General features: G+C 52.7%; 1 protein-coding gene across 4 annotated transcripts in view; it reads right to left on the bottom strand.

Annotated features, from left to right (window-relative positions):
- The window catches only part of TMEM63B (transmembrane protein 63B), a 97940-nt gene that overhangs the window by 54188 nt on the left and 31431 nt on the right, over positions 1-12321 (bottom strand). Inside the window, exon 1 of one of the 4 annotated variants that reach the window (XM_075925036.2) lies at positions 167-881. The exons of the other annotated variants lie outside the window; for them this stretch is intronic. The gene's annotated coding sequence lies outside the window, so the exon portion shown is untranslated. Of the gene's footprint in view, positions 1-166; positions 882-12321 lie in introns of those variants that run through there. 4 annotated transcript variants of the gene reach the window in all.

Genomic DNA, 12321 nt, shown 5'->3' with positions numbered 1-12321 from the left:
GTGCCAGACATCTCATGCTATTCCTGCTGGAGGTGGGAACCTGGGCAAACACACCTCCGCCCAGTAGGGTGTGCGGGCAAAGACACATTCCACTTCCTCACAGCTCTGCCAGAAGGCTCCCAAACCAATAAATGTCCAGTCAGCAGGACTGGAGAATTAGACTCACCAGCACAAGCATCTGCCAGCAGCTACAGATCAGCTTCCTGACGGGTCTAAGGGACTTGGGAGTCACAGGTCAGGAGGCAGATGACAGGCAAATTAGATCCAACTGCTCTACCCAGCTCCGTGACTGTAGATTGTTCTGTTTCTCCCAAGGCAGTCTAGGTGTAACACAGCTCTCTCACGACACACCCACCACCGGACTTGCACAGAGACTCCTTCGTGCTCCGTTTGTCCCACTTGTACTGCCAGAGTCTGAACCCAGACTGGTCGCTGTGGCAGGGATCACGCCCCAAGTGTCCCTTGAGGGTGTGCTGGGGAGTTTCAAAGACCCATCTGGCTAGAGGAAGGATCCCCTCGCCTCTCCCAGGCTTGCCCTGAGTTTGATGAGTCAGCATGTGAAAGCATAAAGGAATGAGGAAGTAAGGCAAAGAGAGAGAGGGAGTGCAGCCGCCCCAGGCTTCCTAGATGGGAATCAGGGTCAAGCATTGCATGACATTCACGGCAATCGGGCTGGCAGGAGGGAGAAACGTTCCTCAGATGTGCTGAGCTGCCCCACTAACCGGGGTATAGACCTTGCCCCAATCAGACCTGTTCTACCTGTTCCGGGTAGTTCCCCTAACACTGCCTTCCCTACTGAGCCTGCCTGTCCCGGAGCTGCACAATACAGCTGCTGCTTGGGACAATACAGCTGGCACATCATTAGACACAGAGCAGTTCTGTAGGATGCCAGGAACCACCCGCGGGGTTGTGACATTTAACAGCTGGTTCCGGGTGCTCTCCTCACTCATCTGCACCATCGGACAGTCAGGCACAAGGGCAATGGATAGATGCCTCCAGAGGGGGACCCACACTGCTGAACTCGGGGGCAGCAGTAGTCACAGATCAGGTGGACTGTTTCACACTAGGAAAAACGCTCTGTGAGAGTATGTGTGAGAGTGTGTGCGAGAGAGAGAGAGAGAGAACACAGAGGACTTGTAGAGGGTGCAGCCTTGGTGTCAGGGGCATGCTTCTTAGTATGAAAAATAAATATCATGTGTTGCAACAAGAGAGGCCGTCCCTGCGCCCAGATGCCCCACCCCGATGAGGTCTGACTCTCCAAGGTGCTGCCTCGCCCTGGAACAGAGCCATCTGACAAGGGAACTCCCCCTTCCGCCTCGCCTCCCAGCCAGGTTCCCAGCCCCAGTGCAGGAAGTGCGCATGTACACAGCCACAGACAGGAAACAAAGAGTAGGAATAAATGGTCAGTTTTCCCAGTGGACAGAGGTAACTAGTGAGGTCCCCCAAGAGTCTGTCCTGGGACTCATCCTATTCAACTTATTTATAAATGATCTGGAGAAAGGGGTAAACAGTGAGGTGGCAAAATTTGCAGATGATATCAAACTATTTAAGATAGTTAAGACCAAAGCAGACAGTGAAGAGCTTCAAAAAGATCTCACAAAATTAAGTGATTGAGCAACAAAATGGCAAATGAAATTTAATGTTGATAAATGCAAAGTAAAAAATAATCCCAACTATATATACAATATTATGGGAACTAATTTGGCTACAACCACTCAAGAGAGAGATCATTGAGTCATTGTGGGTAGTTCTCTGAAAACATCCACTCAGTGTGCAGCAGCAATCAAACAAGCAAATATAATGTTAGTAGTTATTTAAAAGGGATAGAGAAAAAGGCAGAGAATATCTTATTGCCTCTATAAAAAACCATGGTACGCCCACACTGTGAATACTGTGTACAGATGTGGTTGCCTCATCTAAAAAAAGATATATTGATATTAGAAAAGGTTCAGAATAGGGCAACAAAAATGATGAGGGATTTGGAACGGGTCCCCTATGAAGAGAGATTAAAAAGACTTGGACTTTTCATCTTAGAAAAGAGGAAACTTAGGGGGGATATGATAGAAGTCTATACAATCATGACTGGTGTGGAAAAAGTGAATAAGGAAAAGTTATTTATTTATTCTCACAGTATAAGAACTAGAGGTCACCAAATGAAATTAATAGGCAGCAGGTTTAAAACAAACAAAAGGAAGTTTTTCTTTATGCAAGCACACAGGCAACCTGAGGAACTCCTTGCCAGAGGATGCAGTGAAGGGTAGAAGTTTAACAGGGTTCAGAAAAGAGCTAGATAGATTCATGGAGATCAGGTCCATCAACGGCTATTAGCCAGCATGTGTAGGAATGGTGTCCCTAGCATCTGTTTCTCTGGAAGTGGGTGACAGGGGAGGGATCACATGAGGATTACCTGCTGTATTCCCTCCCTCTGGGGCATCTGGTATTGGTCACTGTTGGCAGACAGGACACTGGGCTAGATGGACCTTTGGTCTGACCCAGTCTGGCTGTTCTTATGTTCTTATACAGTGCAGGAGAACACACCAAGCATCACACACTGCAGCCTGGCATCTGGCCCACTGAGGCCCATACATGTCCAAGGCAGCAGTGAAGCATGCGTGGGAAATGAGGAGGGCCAGGGGTTAAGTCCCAGCACCCAACCCCACTCCCTGGCCTCAGCGCCAGGCGGGCTGGTGGAGCATAACAAGCACTGGGGCATGCGGAGAGCCCTGGGGGGCTGTGGAAGTGGGTCTGGATGCCACTACATCTGGATGGCTACACGTTGGTCCAAGGGGCGGGACAGGGCCCAGCATGTGGAGGGAAAAGGGTGCAGGACAACGGCAGGGAAGTGGGACTAGGAAGGATAAGATTAGCTTTGCGGATAGGCATTAACGCCAGAGTCCATTTGTCTGGGTCACAGTTCACTCTTTGCGGCTGTTATCCACAGTATATTTCTCCCTCCCACCCGGTGAGGGTGGAGAATCCAGCCTCTAGAAACCTCACTGGAAAGTGTAATCCTGGGCCTCATTCGCCTGTCTACACTTTCTGACCTGTGAGAGCTGCCTGGCCAGAGGCTCTCAAAGCCACATTTCAGCCGCCTCCTGCATAGTGAGTGCTTGTCTGTAAGCATGCAGCTCAGAGAGTGCGGGCTGCCATGGGCTTCAGCCCCCCCAGGGGAGAGAGTGTAACAGGCACGGTAACCTACCCTCTCTGCTGCAGCAGGCACCTCACACCACCCAGCCTGGGTCACGGCACCTGGTTCCCTGCTCAGCGACAGAACCATCTGGGGGGAAAAAGGGGGGCTGCTGGTGCCAGCCCTAGACTCACTGAATAAATGGCACTCCTCCTCCTCCTGCAGCCCTGGACACAAAACTGCACAATGAATTTAGCTTCCTGGCAGGGTGTGTAGGGTAGGATCATTACCCCCCTGTGTATAGAACAGAAAACAGGGGCAGCAGCTCGTGAAAGGTCATGCAGGGAATTTGTGGCAGAGTCAGGAATCGAACTGAGCTCTCCCAAGTCTCCATCCTGTGCTCTGGCCCCATGAGCATGCCTGCTCCTTCTGGACTCAGTGTGTGCCTCTCACAGCTGTACTGGCTTCCAGCGGACTGTCAATGCTCATAAGCCATTCATCAAAACACCCCCCTTCATAATGAATGACACTGCCCCAGGCCGGGCTCCAAATTGCCAAAAGGCTCTTAGGTAGCACTGCAGAGAGGACAAGTTGCCATATCATATTTCACAGTTCAGACTGAACCTTTCTAGTCTGGCACCATCCATGGTCCGGCATGATTTTAGTTAGCCGGGTGTCCACTTATGGATAAAGTTTGTTTACAGCCACCAGCCCTGGCTCTGTGTTCTGGGCTGTTATTTAGCTCTAATTCACCCCTCAATGTCCTCTAAGAGCCCAGTCAGCAGTGGAAGTGTCGGTAATGCAGCTAGACAATACTGACCTCCTGTGGTCTGGCAAATTCTCTGGTTTGGTCCTGAGGGTGCCAGATTAGAGAGGTTCAACTAGAGATGTTAAATATTGGTTAATTTAATAGTCGAGTAACCTCCTGAATTTTTATCAGCTAGTCGACTATTCTATAGTCTCAAAGGGTGGGACCAGCAGCCGCTGTATCAAAGGCAGCAGCACCGAGTGCCAGGCAGGAGCTGGACCAAGAGGGGAGCCAGTTTAAAAAACAACTCCCCTTCTGGACCGGCTGCCTGTTGCCCAGTGCTGCTGTCTCTGATAAAGAGGCAGCAGCGCGCGGTGGCAGCAGCCCCTCTCTAAGGGGGCTCTGAGCTCCTGGACCTAGTGCGAGCCAGAACTAGCTGGGCTGCCTGCCCACCTGGCTCCTAACACACTTTAAATGCAGAGACGCAGCAGGGGGAGGTTCTAGACCCGGCGTGAGCCAGAACTGAGCCAGGCTGTTGGCCAGCCTGCCAAAAAATTTACTGGCAAGAGCGGAGGCAGGGAAATGAGTGTAGTCTATAGCATTAACCTAAAGCTTTTGCTTATCGGTTAATCGACTACACGGTTACATCCCTAGGTTCAGCCTGTAGGTTAAAAGGTTCCCCCTGACCAGCACCCGCCGTTAGAAGTCTCTCGGTATTGGGAGTGCACTCTCACTGAGGCCTTAACACGTCTACGCCTCCTCTGGCATCCCGCTGAAGAGAGAAAATCCCAGGACCAGAGACAGCCACAGATCTCAGGCCAGGCCACTAAGCTGCAGTGCTCCAGAACATACCCAGATCAACTGCTGTCAGGCAGCTCTCAAGTCCACTCCTAGGCCCCAGAAATTAACCAGTGGAGGTCTCCCACACCCACAGCATCCCACAGGCTCTAGCATCACTGACTATGCTCTAACTCGGAGGAGACCTCAAGAGGGGTAGTGAGTGAGGACGGCTTGTCTCAGAGGATGAGGCCGACTGTGTCGCACAAAGAATCTTCCCCGTGGTCTCCGTCCTGCTCAGCACAATCATTCTGGTGTGGGCAACAGGCCTCCCTTTCTTCCAAGGTGGCAGGGAGAGGGAGAGCGTGGCCCCCTCTGAAGCAGGGGAAGTCGGGGCATCTGTCCATGTTTATAGACGAGGCCCTGTGCTTTTTGGGCTCTGCAAAGGCAAGGTGAATGGGAGGGAGGGAGAGCCCTTTGGAAAGGACTGGATGAAATTCCTCAGCCCAGCACCATGCAGTCTGAGACAGATGGCAAAAGCAGCTGGGAAAAGTCATTCTGTGCGATGCACATTAAGTCATTTGCATTCTGGGCAGCAGAAGCTGACACCAGGCAGGGATCAGACGGGCCTAGCAGGGCAGCTAACAATGAGCTACTTGTTGAGGAGACTGTCTAGCCCTGGGCTCAACTCCACTGTGGCAGAGGGCAAGCTGGGTGCACAAGAAAGAGCAGCCCTGTCCCTCCAGACTGGAGCACCTGGCAGATCTGGTTTGCTCCTCAGCTGACCTTATCACCCCGACCCTTGCTCCTGTGGGGTTTCTGTGACCAACAGACAGACATGCAGAGAAGTGGGACTCAGGCGTTTTGAAACAGCACCCACAATAGCCTTCACTCTAACATCTCTGCGAGGGGGTGTAGCCAAAGTGCCCGCGAGCTGGAACAGCACGCCCAGAAGCCATGTAGTCAGCCAGCCACCCTGGGGGCTGCAGGAGCAGACCAGGATCTCTTCTTCTCTCTTTCCCTACTCAGCAGCCCTACGGTCTCACAGGCTAATCTACCGAGCTGAGCAGTCCAAACCCCGATCACAGCACTTCAGCACTAAAACCAGTTGTGGGTTTGAAGAAGCCACTGTCCCCACAGCCTCGGCCAAGGCGCGGGCGGAAGGAAGGAAGAAAGAGAAAACCCATCCCTGTCTTTCCCCACAGGCCTGGACCGGCCCTTGTTGTGGTGCCCGCGGGACACTGGGCTCAGCCCCAGGCAACAGTAGCAAAGAGAGGCTTAGCCTGTGTGTGAGGGGATGCTGCTAAAGGGGCAAGGGCCATAGGCTTCCCAAAGGGCCCACCCACAGCATGTTCCATAGAGAGATGGGGCTAGGCTTCTCAAAGAACCCTGCTTTTGCTGTCTGTACCAATCTGTTCGCCTTGTGGACACGCTCCCCCATCCTAGTGCCTCCTGCACATCAGGCCCTACCGAAACAGTCCCATCAAATTCTGAGCTGCAGAGCTAGGTCTGTTCTGTAACACCCACGAGACGCTTCATCAAGCTGCGCCCAGTCCGAGACCAGGAACAAACGTGGCCACTCAGCAAGCCAGGAGACTCTAGCCCATCTCTCTGGGGGTAGTCGCTGGAGCACACAACTCCCCTAGCATACAAGGTGCACTAATGCCCAGGCCACAGAAGACATGAGCGTGTCTACATGGCAGTTACAAAGCCACAGCTGAAGCCCGGGTTCTAGGATGCTGGGAAGGTTCCAGGGCTCAGACTGCAGGCTGAGGCCAAATATCTGCAGCTCAGTGAAACAGCCCTGCAGCCCAACCCTGTGAACCTGAATCAACAGGCACCAGTCAAACGCAGCTCAGCGCCGACGTACCCAGAGAGTGCTGAACTGCTGCACAGCTGCGGGAATACAGCCAAGAATGGTCTGTGCATTTTGGGAGCCTTTGCACTCTGGTAGCAGTGGGCCCGGGGAAGTCGCTCAATGGAACTTTGTACAGGACATATAATCTGAAAGTCATACAGAAAGAGAAAGATACTGTCCATAAAAATAATCCTGGGGGAGAACAGTGTAGCTCTGTGAGCAGCTGGGTCAGAAGCGGACAAATGGGCTGAGTCTGCTAATTAGCCAAGAGCCTCTAATGCAAGAAAGAGCAAGTATTTTGTCCGCACGCAGAGGCATTGCCTTTGGGAGCAGGATGGCGGGAGTTGCCTATACAGCAGAGCACAAATCCTGCACTCACCTCTGGGCAACTCAAGGAATATTGACAAGCTGGAGGGAGCAAGGGAGAAATGTGATCTGCTAGGCTGAGGAATAATCTGCTAAGAGAAGCAGCAGGATCTCCCTTAGGATATTTAAAACTAGACTGGGCAAAGCACTGGACAGATACAGGAGGAAACAATCCTGTGGTGGCTGGAAAGGAGAGTAAGACTAGACAGAACCTAATAAAGCACCATAAAAGTGCTAAGCATTGCTTCCATAAGGATCTTTCCATGGACATAGTGGGCTCTGGATCAGGCCCCAGATGTCTTGCTCCCAGTGGCTTGTACAGCCCTGAAATGCTGTGGCTTTGCTGTCTTAGGAGATAGCTAGAGCTAAGCTAGCTCTGGAACATTTGCAAGTGCTGCAGTCGCCTCTCAGTAGGCATAGACACAGAGAAGAGCTTTTACAAATCTTACCCCATCCCTGGTACCCAACTCAGGCCTGTGCCCTACAGTATAATGTCAGGGTTCTGGGTGTTACAGTCTGCAGGATGCCAAGCAATAGGGCTCCCCTCCCTCTCTTTGGGAGATCATTTCATGGTCTGAGAGGCTGCTCTGTCTAGAAGGGTTTTTTTTTTTTAGATTCAGCCAAAAATAACATCTTCCTTTTTAAATTTCCTCCTAGGTTCTCCTAGTGAAATCCCTGTGTGTCCCTTGTTGAAATAATTTCTCTCCCACCATTGTGTCTTCACCTTTCAGGCAAGATTTTCACCAGCAACCCCCATGGTTTTGGTTGCTCAGCTTGCGACCCATAGAGGGGCCAGGTTCTCAACTCTTTGGGAAATCACGTCAGTCACCTGCATCACAAGTGGAAATCCTGAGCATCACATTGGTAGACTACTGGTCATGCTGACACCTCTTTGCAGAACTCCTTCCAATCTAGCTTTCTGCTAAAGATTCCCAGAATGCAATGTAAGGTTGGGTGCATCTGAGCATGACTGTGGCTTAAGCCCTCTGCATGCAGGTCTTTCCCCTCTACCCTACCTTATTGTAGACTCCTATTAATCAGCTGACAGCCTATAGACTTTCAGCCATCTTCCCTGTCCCCCTCCCCCAGATGTATGAGTGCCGTTTCCTCTCTATGGTGGTGAACCTCAATTCTTTCCTGCCCATTTTTCTGCTTTCCTTGCAGTAAAAACATGGCAGAGGCAATAACCTCCCAGTAAAAAACACATCTTGCCGTCCAATGGCTTCCTTCTGTTTGTGATCCTGCAGCCACTTTTCAGTCCAAGCACCCGCGTCAGAGCTGCGCTGATTTGCACTAAATCTGAAGTGTTCAGTTTCATGAGTCACCGAATCAAACACTTTTCTCAATTCCAAATACATCTACCTGCTGCTCTCCTGCAGCCGCGTTTGGTCTGTCATCCTCCCAGAAAGTAATCAAGTTCATCTGACTAGCTGTGCTTTATTATACCCCCCCCACAAACTCTGTTAATTGCTTGTGTTCCCATCCTGTCCCTTTCCCCCTATCCCTACTGCTCCTGAGAAGTGCCGCTCATGGACTTACACCTGCAGGGAACTGTCTGGTACGCGGGTGGGAAGACAGCTCGAGGGAGGAATGCAGAGGAGCGAGGTCTGGCAGGGTCCCAGGATCAGGGATCTTTGTGGGACTAACAATTGAGCCAGTGTCAGTCAGATACTCGCTTGTGAGGCCAAACACCATGCACCAGTTAACAGATGGCTCCACTACACAGGTGAGGTGCAGAGGAGATACAAGCGTTGCCACTGCCTATCAGTGGTTCAAGTCCAGCTCCACCCAGTGACACCTCCCTGAAAAGAGATAGGACAGCCAAAGCATAGGAAGGAAGGAGATCAAGTGCTCCTGATTGACAGCAGACATTAGCCAAGGGCCCTCAGCACCCGAGACTAGCCACTAGGCCAGACAATGGGAGAGCAGTTGGAACAGGCATTCCACATCGGCTGGGGAAGATTAACATGAGCCACAGCATCCAACATGCTCCTCAGCTACCTCCGAGACTCAGACAGACACACTGATCCACCTCCAAGAGAGACTGACAGCATGGACCAGCCTGGGGCTGAGCATAACAAAAGCAGACGGGGATACCAATTTTGTATCCGCACAGGGCTCTACCCATCTACCCACCGTGACGTTATCCACTGGCTGGAGACTTTCACCTGGTATTTAGGGGGTCTTACCCCAAGCAGCACTAACAGCCCCTGGGCTGCAAGTCCCTGCACTGATATAACAAGTGACTGGAACAGAGAGTGTGTCCCAGGAGAGGAAGCTGCCAGGGCAGGGGGTGGAGGCAGATTGGTGGGGTGGTAGGAGGAAGCATGCCCTGATGCTGCCTGGACTATACCTGCTCTGCAGCAACGTTCCCTCTAATTTTTTTCCATCCATGCGTGGAATAAATTTTGTTATATGCAGTTGTGCACCACCAGTAGAAACACATTCTGCTGGGTGCTAATCCACTGGGTGGCATTTGAATCTCTCCTGGGTGGCCGCCCAAGTGCACAGCTTACAGGAAATGTTGCTCCACGCGCTGTGAGCAAATGGGGGAGAGCTGTACCTGCTGCCGGGTGTCATGCTGGGGCCCTGCCATGTGGTGTCCCAGGAAAGGAGTTTGTGGCTTCCATTTAGGAGACAGTGACTGGGCTGTTCTCTTTGCTAGTCTCGCTCCAGGCCCCTATGCGCACCAGAGCTGTTTGGCAAGGGGAAGGGGCCCTGGTTTGGGGAGAACAGAGCACAAAGGGGCATGCCTGGTTTTAAAGAGACACCCCCTGAAGTTCAGCAGGAAACAAGGGACACTGAGGCAGGGAATTGGCCTGAATCCCAGCCCCCTGGAGTCCGGGGGATAAGCTGGCCCTGCCTGCTCTTTGAGGGAATGCTCAGCGTTCGGTAAGACCCAGGCGTGTGGGCTGACTGTTGTGTTAACCCTTTGCCCCCTAAATGCTACAGTCATTGGGATTGAGACGCAGCTTCTTCGGAAGAAGCCGTCCTGTGTCACTGCACTTAGCGCCAGGTTACAGCCCCGGGGTGCCATGCTGAGCACTCCTGGGTGGTCCAGAGAGGTACGGTAGCCTGGAAACCCAGTTGAAAAGTGGGGTGAATGGCAGGGTTCCACCCGGAGAGACGTGTAGGCCCTGGGCTTGTCACATGAAAGGGTGCCCGTGGAAAGACAGAAAGAGGTCAAAGGCGCAGCCGGTTTTGACCCCATTTTGAACTATGTTCCTGGGAAGGAGAAGCTCTGCCCCCCCGGCCAGCAAGTGACGCTCACTTGGAGAGAACAGCAAGGCCCATGCTCCAAGACCTCCACAAGTGAGGTGAGGAAGGCTGCCCTTCGGGGGTGAGGAGCAGCACAGTGCAGTGTGTCACCAAATTTTGGCGCCTGTCAGAGCCAGGCTACTGGACAGACGGACAGAAACCTTGCTTCCTAACACAGGGCCTCCCGTTGGCCTGCAATGGGGGGGTCTCGCCCTTGGAGATCATCAACGAGGCATGACCGGCTGGGCACCCGGTGGCTGCTGCCCCATGGAAGGCTCCTCTGCTCCCTGCACTGTACAACTCACGTCAGACCTCCTTAGTAGCAGCACCACTGGGGTTCATGTGCAAAGGAACCGCAGAGCTCCCTCTGCTAGCTCTGCCAGGTGTGTTCCTTTAACTCTGAACACACACGCCCGGCTCTGTGGGATCCTGGGCACCCAGCCCTCAGGGAGAGCAAACAGTGAGTACAGCGTGACCCCTCCCGTCTGACCAGGCCTCACTGGATTTCTGCACCAGCTCAGCGCTGGTGCCATGTGTCACTCAAAGAGCTCCCTTCCCTCGGAGCTCCCTACAACGCTCCCCTGCACCCACGTCACATGGCCTAGCACCGAAAGCGAGGCATGTGACTGTGGCGATGGCCTGCCTGCTAACCCCCTGACCAGGGAGAAGCTGCAGCTTTGCTTCTCTTTCCTAGTGCCCGCACTGTGCTTGCTTGCCACGCTGGGGAAAGTAGAACAAACAGCCTGACAACCTGAAGAGACAGTCACTCCTTCCTCATACCCCCACCCACCTCTGCCAGGCTTCCTGGCCCCGTCCTGATGGCTCTTCCATTACCCCTGGGGAAAAGGAATCTTATGGCAACTGAGTGTCTGAGGGTGCCATAAACTCCTAAGGGCTGCCTAGCCTATCCACTCCTCCCTGAAGGGCTGAATGGAGCAATGCACCCTGGCCTTTCGGGCAGGAAGGCACGAGATCCCAAACGTCACTCAGAAACTGGCAGAAGGATCAGCACCTGGTCAAAACCAGAGCCAACAGCCCCCCAAGACAGCAGCCAGGCCTAATGACAGGCAGCACATTTCCTGGGAACTGAGACAAATCTATTCCTTGTGCAGGCACAGATGCCACATCCTTGGCCTCAGATTTCAGCCCAGGCCAGCTGGGTAGCTGGATCAGGAGACCAGCCACGCATGTTTTAGGAAGCAATTGCAGGCGGAAGTTAGGCTAGAAAGGCTGTTCTCTAAGATATCACTGCATTGGACGATTCCTCCTGCAGCAGCGCTACAGAAGTGACGTTCACTGAGACTTACATCAGCAAGAAGCTGCACCTACGGAAGCTGTTGCTGGCTGGTGGCATGCCAAGAAATTAATTACTGCCGAGAAATGAAGCACACACAATTATTGCTAAATATAGGAGACACCGCCGATTAGTGCTCTCTTGGTGCATGGCAAAGTGTGGCCATTATCCAGTGGTAGCCAGCAAGAAGGTGGTACTTTTGCAAGATTGCAGCAAGGGAAGGAAGCACTGGGACAAGCTGAGACCCATCCTGTCCCGGCACATCCCGATATGCTTGCTCCCAATGGAAAGCCCTGGCCACAATGCCAGAGCAGGGTATAGCCTGGAGAGCACAGGGGGAGAACCTGTACTGCCCTGTGATCCTAGCCCACCTGCTCCCCGGGCAAAGTCCTGTCATCTGAGCAGCACTTCTTGTCCCATTGTTGCTGTGGACACAGCCTGCCCTGAGCTTGGCATAGGGAGAGGGGGTGTTAAGCAACTCCACCTAAGGGCTCCACATCAAGGAAACATCCCTACCCACGAATGCTCTTACGTACGTGCTTAACCTTAAGCATGTGCCATTCAAGTGACTGGGGATGTAAGGACATACTTAATGTTAAACATTTCCCCGCCTAGGGATGGACGTAAACATGTGCTAAGAGTGCTTTCCCAAAGCGGGGCCACTCCTTTTGTGAGCTCATTACCCAGGCAGCACAATGCACACATCTTCTGGGATGCTGGGAACCGCACAAGTCGCACTCAGGCAAGGATGAGCTACTCCAGTCTTTTTGCCCTGCAGGACCTCCCTGTAGGATAATTTGTCGTGGCTAGTTTAACAAACTCCCAGTCCCTGACGCTTTCATCCATTCTCCCGGACAACGGTTCTACAGCCTCTTCTCTCAACCACCTACACG

This window comes from Pelodiscus sinensis, chromosome 3, assembly GCF_052426305.1.
Source record: "Pelodiscus sinensis isolate ZL-2025 chromosome 3, ASM5242630v1, whole genome shotgun sequence".
Lineage (NCBI taxonomy): Eukaryota > Metazoa > Chordata > Testudines > Trionychidae > Pelodiscus > Pelodiscus sinensis.
The sequence above is the reverse complement of the archived record's forward strand: the minus strand, read 5'-3'. Positions and strand labels throughout refer to the sequence as shown.